Source organism: Agelaius phoeniceus, chromosome 4 (assembly GCF_051311805.1).
Source record: "Agelaius phoeniceus isolate bAgePho1 chromosome 4, bAgePho1.hap1, whole genome shotgun sequence".
Classification (NCBI taxonomy): domain Eukaryota; kingdom Metazoa; phylum Chordata; class Aves; order Passeriformes; family Icteridae; genus Agelaius; species Agelaius phoeniceus.
In genome coordinates, this window is record NC_135268.1 from 73,356,120 (window position 1) to 73,363,991 (window position 7,872).

Here is a 7,872-nt window from a genome sequence, read left to right on the forward strand (position 1 = left end):
CATTTGTTTTCCCTAAAATCCACATTCCTCCCTTGTTTTCCTGCTTATTCCCAGTCTGGCTTCTGTTTGTCTCGTATCCCGTGGCCACGTGGAAGGGATGGAGATGTTGGAATATTTTGGATCCCCTTTTTTTCTTGGTGAGGTTTGGGTTTGGAATGGTGGGGAGGGAGGGAGGAAGGGGTTTTGGGGAAAAGATGTTTTTGGGGGATGCATGGTGGATGATTCCCAGAGAAACTGTGGATGTCTCATCCCTGGAAGTGCCCAAGGCCAGGCTGGATGGGGTTTGGAGCAACCTGGGATAGTGGGAGGTGTCCCTGCCCATGGACTGGGTGGAACGGGATGGGATTTAAAGCCCAAAGCATTCCATGATTTTATGAAAAGGAAAAAAGGGAAAAAAAGGAAAATTCTCCCCCAGCAGCTGAACTCCCAGAAGGAAGCAGCACATCCAGGGAATCCCAGAATTCCCACACTGAGCTGGAGCTGCAGGCACACCCTGGAGCAGGACCTGTCCATCCCATCCCATCCCATCCCATCCCATCCCATCCCATCCCATCCCATCCCATCCCATCCCATCCCATCCCACGTCTTTCATCCCAATTCCTTCCCATCCCATCCATTCCATCCCATTGCATTCCATCCCATTGCATTTCCTCCCCATCTCATTTTGTCCCACCCCATTTCATCCCAATTCCATCTCGTCCCAAATTATCCCAATTCCTTCCCTTCCCATTCAATTCTGTTCCATCCATCCCCATGCCATCCCATGCCATCCCATCCCATCCCATCCCATCCCATCCCATCCCATCCCATCCCACGCTATCCCATCCCAGGATGGGCAGGGAAAAGCTCCCCATGGGATGGCATTCTCAGCATCATCCTATCCCAAAAATCCAGATCCATCCGTGGGAAGCAGGGAGGGGAAAGCTTTGGAGCCAGAAGCACTCGGGGCGGATTTCAACGAGCCGCCCTCGTTCCGTTGGCTAGAAATAAATCCATGGAGCACAGAAAAGCTCTCAGGGACTCACAGGTGCTCGGAGCCTGTTGAAATTTTCCGGGACTTGCTTTTTTTTTTCCCATGAAAATGGGATGCAAATCCATCCAGGGCATGGAAGAGCCCTTGACAAACACCCACGGAGCGCAGACATCCTGCCCTGAGCTTGTCTGAAAAGTCCTTGATTGGAGGTTTCTTCCCGCTTTCCCTCTTGATCCGTAGGAAAAGCGGCTCCTCTGACGTGTTTGTCAATGCCTCGGGAAGAGGGAATGAGCGCAATTAGCTCGGGAATTGTTGTGGAATAAAGGTCAGCTCGTTAGCGCACGGAATTAATTCCCAAGTGGTTTTTCCAGGAGGCTCTCCAGGCCCTTGGGAGGCTCAGCCAGGTGAGGCAGGGGAAGGAGGGAATCGTGGCTTCTCCGCTGCCTCCGCCACAAAATGGATCCGGAATTTTCCTCTTGGAGCAGCTGCACAAGGCAAAACTTGGGGAGGCTGTGGGGGTGCAAAAATATCCCTGTTTTCACAGAATCCCGGGAAGATTTGGGGTGGGATGGATCTAAAGCTCAGCCAGTCGCACCCCGGGACAACTCCCCACTATCCCAGGAGGATCCAAGTCCATCCCAACCTGGCCTTGGGCACTGCCAGGGATCCAGGGGCAGCCCCAGCTGCTCTGGGAATTCCAGCCCAGGCAGGAATTCCTTGCCAAGATCCCAGCCCAATCTCCCCTTTCCCAGTGGGAGCCATTCCCTGGCTCCTGTCCCTGCAGGCCTTGTCCGGTTGTTTCCAGTTGGATCCCACACGGGATCTGATCCCAGTCCCTCCTCTCCTCATGGTTAGTGCCTCCTGCCCCTGGAAAACCGAAAGGAGCTTTATTCCCTCACGGAATTCCGAGTGGAGTGCATTCCTCTTTTATTCCCACCTTTCCCACCCGTTCTGGCGGGGCTGGGGCGGGATCTAAACCCAGCCTAAAGCCAGGCCTAACCTCGCACTGGCCTGCAGGGAAATTCCATGCCCTGCTGCCTCCCACCTGCCACATTCCCCCTTGGAATGGCCCATCCCAGCGTCAAAGCCGACTCTGAAGGCTGGAATTCAAATTCCCACAACAGCCCGAGGTTTTCCAGCCACAAAGAGGGAGTTTAACCTTTCCCTCACCTGGGGAAGTGGGACTGGGAGCAGGGAACAAAGCCGTCATTCCTCACTTTCGCTCCGTGGATTTCCTTTCTGGCTTTAAGGAAGCCCTGGAATCACTGTTTTCCTACGGAGCACAGGGACAGCTGAGCAGAATTCCCTCCAAATTCCAGGAAATGTTTTTCTGGGATGGAGCTAAGAGTAAGTAAACAACCCCCTAACCTCGGAGTTGCCTGGGAATGTTGTCCTGAACTCCACCAGCTCTGGAGCGGCTCCTCTGGGATTTGCCAGCAGCAGGTTGGTGTGGATGCTGGGAATTTGGGATTTTTCCTGCTGGGAGCAGGGATGGTCCCTGCCGGGTGTGGATGCAGCATTTTGGGGAGCTCAGCCCCACCTCGGAGCTGGGGTTTCCATGGGATTGCGGTGTCCATGTTTTCCTTGGATTTTCACTGGGGGAGCAACCACCCAATGTTGGATAAGGCTTGGATACACCTGGGACAGTGGGAGGTGTCCCTAAACATGGATGGGGTGGGAATGGGATGGGATTTAAGGTCCCTTCCCAACCCAAACCATTCTGGGATTCTGGAGCTCTTTTGCTCTGGCAGAGCTGGGAATGTTGCCCTGGAGAAGGGAAGGCTCCAGGCAGAGCTCAGAGCCCCTGGCAGGGCCTGCAGGGGCTCCAGGAGAGCTGCAGAGGGGCTGGGGACAAGGCCTGCAGGGACAGGAGCCAGGGAATGGCTCCCACTGGGAAAGGGGAGATTGGGCTGGGATCTTGGCAAGGAATTCCTGCCTGGGCTGGAATTCCCAGATTTGCTGGGGCTGCCCTGGATCCCTGGCAGTGCCCAAGGCCAGGTTGGATCCACCTGGGACAGTGGGAGGTGTCCCTGCCCATCCCATTGGAATAAGAAGGTCTTGAAGGTCCCTTCCCACCCAAACCATTCTGCGATTCCATGCATCCCAAGCTCTGCCTTCGCTTTTCCATCCATCCAAAGCCCTGGGTTATTCCCTCCTGTTCCCAGAAAGGATCTGTGGGGGTGCTGGACAAAACATTCCCTCCTAAAATAGCCGGGAAAGGGGCTTGGGAGGCCGCAGGGATCAGAGGTGCTCCAGCAGGGGAGCTGTAGGGATGGATGCATCCCAGATGTGGAAGGGAACGGCTCCATTCCAGGAAAATTCCTTTATCCCTCCCAAAACTGACCTGGCAAAGGAGTATTTGAGAATTCCCAATGGATTTTGTTGTTTGTTTGTTTGTTTCAGCTTTTATTATTCCTTTTTTTTTTTTTTTTTAATGATTATTTGTGAGTCAGGTTTCTCCTGATAACAAAAGCAAATGGAAAAACACGGAACTCTGGATGGGTCCAGGGAACGGAGTGCTTGGAGAGGTCTTGGAAAAATCCTGATTTCTGTTTAACCTGGGCAGGATGAAATGTGCTGGATGAGACCAAATTCCATGATTATGGCTATGGATGGGACTGGGATTTAAAGAGACAGGAATGGGATAATTCCCATGAATGTTCTGAGGGGGAACTGCAGGAGGGAAAAAAAATCTCTCATGGAATCATGGAATTCCAGAGTGGTTTGGGTGGGAAGGGACCTTAAATCCCACCCAGTTCCACCCAGGAACACCTCCCAGTGTCCAGCCTGGCCTTGGGCACTGCCAGGGATCCAGGGGCAGCCCCAGCAAATCTGGGAATTCCAGCCCAGGCAGGAATTCCTTGCCAAGATCCCAGCCCAATCTCCCCTTTCCCAGTGGGAGCCATTCCCTGGCTCCTGTCCCTGCAGGCCTTGTCCCCAGCCCCTCTGCAGCTCTCCTGGAGCCCCTGCAGGCCCTGGAAAAGGCTCCAGGTTTTCCCTGGAATCTTCAGGGAACGCTTTTATTTGATGACCTCTTACTGGACACTTCTCTTGTCCCTGTATCCTAAAAAAGCCTTGGAGGCCTCCTCAATCATAGGACAGGAATCTCCTCGATCCACAGGCTGTCCTTGGAGCTGATCCCGTGGCCATGGAAGCAGCTCTGGAACTGCTGCATCCCAAAAATCCTCTCTGGAGCTTCTCCCTCATTTTCCAGAAGGAAAAGCTCCAGCTCCTGTTGGAAAAGAAGTGGGATGAAAAAAAGGCAGGATCCTGGGTTTGGTACTGGGATATTTCCCAACTCGGGATCACGTCCCACTGGACGTGGATGAAATTCCCTGGATGGATTCCAAGCACGGAATTCCGTAACACTCCCTGAGGTGGGGATCACTGCCCTGCTTTCCCAGGGAATATTTCCCTGAGATTTTGGAATTCAGGATTTTTGGGATTCAGGATTTCAGCCTCTCTTGGGGTGCCCATGGATGTTTGGGGTATTCCAACGAGGAATGGGATTTTCCTGACTCTGGAAAAGAATTGGGATGAGCTTTGCCCTTCCCTCTGGAGCAGCAAAGGTGATTTTCCTGGAAAAGATCGGGGCGGGAAAAGGAGGGAAACCGGGAAAAGCGAGAATTCCTGGTGGCACCAGAGGGAGCTCTTCCATTGCAGATGAGGCCGGAATCAGTTGAATCCTTAATCTCCCATTCCAAGTTTTTCCAGGATCAGATCCCACCTGGAACAGCTGCAGCCCCTTCCCAAATCCCCGTCACCCGAGGGTCCCAGAAAAGCTTTATCCCGATATTCCTGAAAAATGCCTCCACCTCCACCCCTTCAAGGATTCCCTCCCCATATTCCCTCTAAAACTTCCACTCCAAGGACATTCCCAGGTTTTTTTTTTTTTTTTTTGTTGGGCTGGAAACAGTCTCTGAGGCTGATGGGAGAGAAGGATCCTGGAAAATCCTGGAAAATTTCCTCCCGACAGGACAACTGGAGCCAAAGAGGATTCCAAGGAGAAATCCCCATTCCCTGCTGAGTTTGGGAAGTGGGATCGTGGATCCAATATCAGGGAATTGCCAGGGACAGGTCCCCATGGAATGCTGAGTGCTCGGATCCCTCCGAGCTTTTCCAGGGGATTCCCTTTCCATGGTGGAGACATCCCATAATTTCCACTTGGCTCTTTCCAAGGAATTAAAGGGAAGACGAATCTAAAAAGAGAAAGGAGAGGAGATTCCTCTTTTCCTTTGGGATTTGAAAAAAAAGCAGGATCCAGTCAATTTTCCCAGTGGCTTAAATATTGGGGATCATTCCTTGGATATTTTGGAAGTGTTTTCCAAAGAATTTCCTTGGGAAGGGATGATGGAGGATCCCTGAGCTTTTCCTGTTCCCTCCGGAATCCCTGCTCCACATAAAAGATTTTCTGAGCCTTTCCAAAGGTTTATCCAGGTGTGGATCCATCTGAGGAATATTTTTCCAGGAATTTATCCAATTCCCTTCATCCCAAGATCACCCTGGGTTTCCCCAAAAGCCCCAATTCCTCGTTTCCGTGCCCTTTTCCTGATCCCTGTCCCAGAGTCCTTTCCCAGCCATTCCAATTATCCCAAATTTCCTTTTCCCAGCCCATGGACTGGATCTGGGCATTTTCCCACCTCAGTAATTCCATGATTTTATTCCTCACCTGCTTTATCCCTCCTCAGATCCAGCTGCTCTCCCCGGATCTGCTCTTCCTTAGCAGGGAATGTTCGGAACAACGAGCCCTTCCCGAATTTGGGAATTCCAGTGGACTTGGAGCACCCTGAAAATTGGGAACGCTGGCCAAGAACGTGGAGAAGTGACCTGGAGGAGCAGGAAAAGCATCCCGGATTCCACAGGCTCATTCCAAAGGGAAGCTCCCAAAGAATTGCCTGTGGGTGGGATCAGGTTGGAACAGATCCAGGTGGGATGCGGGACAGGGAATCCGTAGGGAATCGTCCCGTGGTTGGATTGGGATCATTCCCAGCTCCCTTGCTGTCATGGCTCCTGGACTGGGAATTCTCCAGGGAATGTGGGAAGGTTCCCTGTGAGGTTTGGGATAATGGGAAGCGGGGTCACATCATCCCCAAAAAATTAGGGATGAAGGAGGGATTGGTCTCCAGATTCCAGAGGGAGCAGAGCCAGGATGTTCCCATTCCCATGGGAAGTGGTGGCTGCCGAAGGGCACAGCAAATTCCAGGGGCTCCAGGAGAGCTGGAGAGGGACTGGGGACAAGGAAGATCCAAAGACCCTGCATGGACCATTCCCACAGAAATCCAGGAGCAGCATTCCCTGCTCCAGAGGCTCCCAAGAGCCCTGAACCGCTGCTCCCCCTGGGAATTTCCACTCGCTTGGCATCCCAAGCTGAATTTATGGGAAACTCCAGACCTGGAAGCATCCAGATCCTGCAGGACTGGGAGCCCGCTCCAGGGAGGTGTTGGGAAAAGTAGGATCTTGGGATTTGGGATCGCTTCCGAGCAAGGCTGGAAGTGTGGACACAATGGGAAGCTCCGGGAGAAGTGCACGGCTCCTTTGGGATATTCCAGCATCCATCTCCTGACCCCGATCCCAGGAATCAGAGCTGCCCCTCCGGAGAAGCTCCAGATCCCAACGAGTCTTCCCTCCAACCGAACATTCCAAGGAATCTCAGCTCTTCATCCTCTGCACCCTAAAATTCCCTCGATTTTTTCCCCCAAAAAAAACTTGGGAAAAAAAAGCACAGCTCATGGGAATTGTGCTCCAAAGTCAGGCTTTGAACGCCTCTTCCTGACCAGGTCAGAGAATTCCAAGCTGGAAGATGCTACATCCAAGGTTTTTCCTCAGAGCAAATCCTTTCCAGTAGGAAACTGTGGAATCTCGATAGGATTTTCCAAGGAAAAACCAGGAGCACAAAGGCCGGGGCAGCAGCAGCAGCAGCAGATCCCCAGGGACCCTGCCCATCCTCCTTTGCTATCTCCACACATTTCCCAGTTTTCCAAGGGCTCCGATTCCCTGCCAGCCCCTGGAAATTCCACCTGGAGCACGGGGATCGAGTCCAGGCCTCATCAGGATTTGATATTCCTGCTGATTGCTTTTCCAGGATCCTGGATCTGGCTCCAAGGGAGCCAAGGGTTCAAAGATCCCAAAAATTCTCTGGCAGATTTATTGGCTCCCAAAATTCCTTTATTTTCTCCCATCCCCCTCATTCCCGCTGGGATCCAAATTAAAGGACACCAAAAAATCCAACATCGCATCCCTGATTTTGTCACATCCCGAATTTTTTTCTTGGGATTCTGCTCCAGATCCATCTGTGCAGCGGGAAGCAGGAGCAGGCTGGAAAAACCCAGGAAAAAAGGTGGTAGATGGAACAGCAGGGAAAGAGGAAAAGGAAAAGGAGAAGAAAGGAAAGGAAAGGAAAGGAAAGGAAAGGAAAGGAAAGGAAAGGAAAGGAAAGGAAAGGAAAGGAAAGGAAAGGAAAGGAAAGGAAAGGAAAGGAAAGGAAAGGAAAGGAAAGGAAAGGAAAGGAAAGGAAAGGAAAGGAAAGGAAAGGAAAGGAAAGGAAAGGAAAGGAAAGGAAAGGAAAGGAAGAAGAGAAGAAGAGAAAAGAAGAGAAGAGAAAAGAAAAGAAAAGAAAAGAAAAGAAAAGAAAAGAAAAGAAAAGAAAAGAAAAGAAAAGAAAAGAAAAGAAAAGAAAAGAAAAGAAAAGAAAAGAGATAAAAAAGGAATTTACACCCCCCATCCCACTGTTTTTCCCGGAATTTTCCCCCAGTTTTACACCTTGGAGTTGGAGTTGCCAGATGCCTCCAGGCAGCTCAGATTCCAGGGAATCATTAATTCCAAGAAAAGCTTTTCCCACTGTTCCAGCTTCCGGTGCCGTCTTGGCATGCAGCTGGATGGGGAAATTTGGGAATACATCC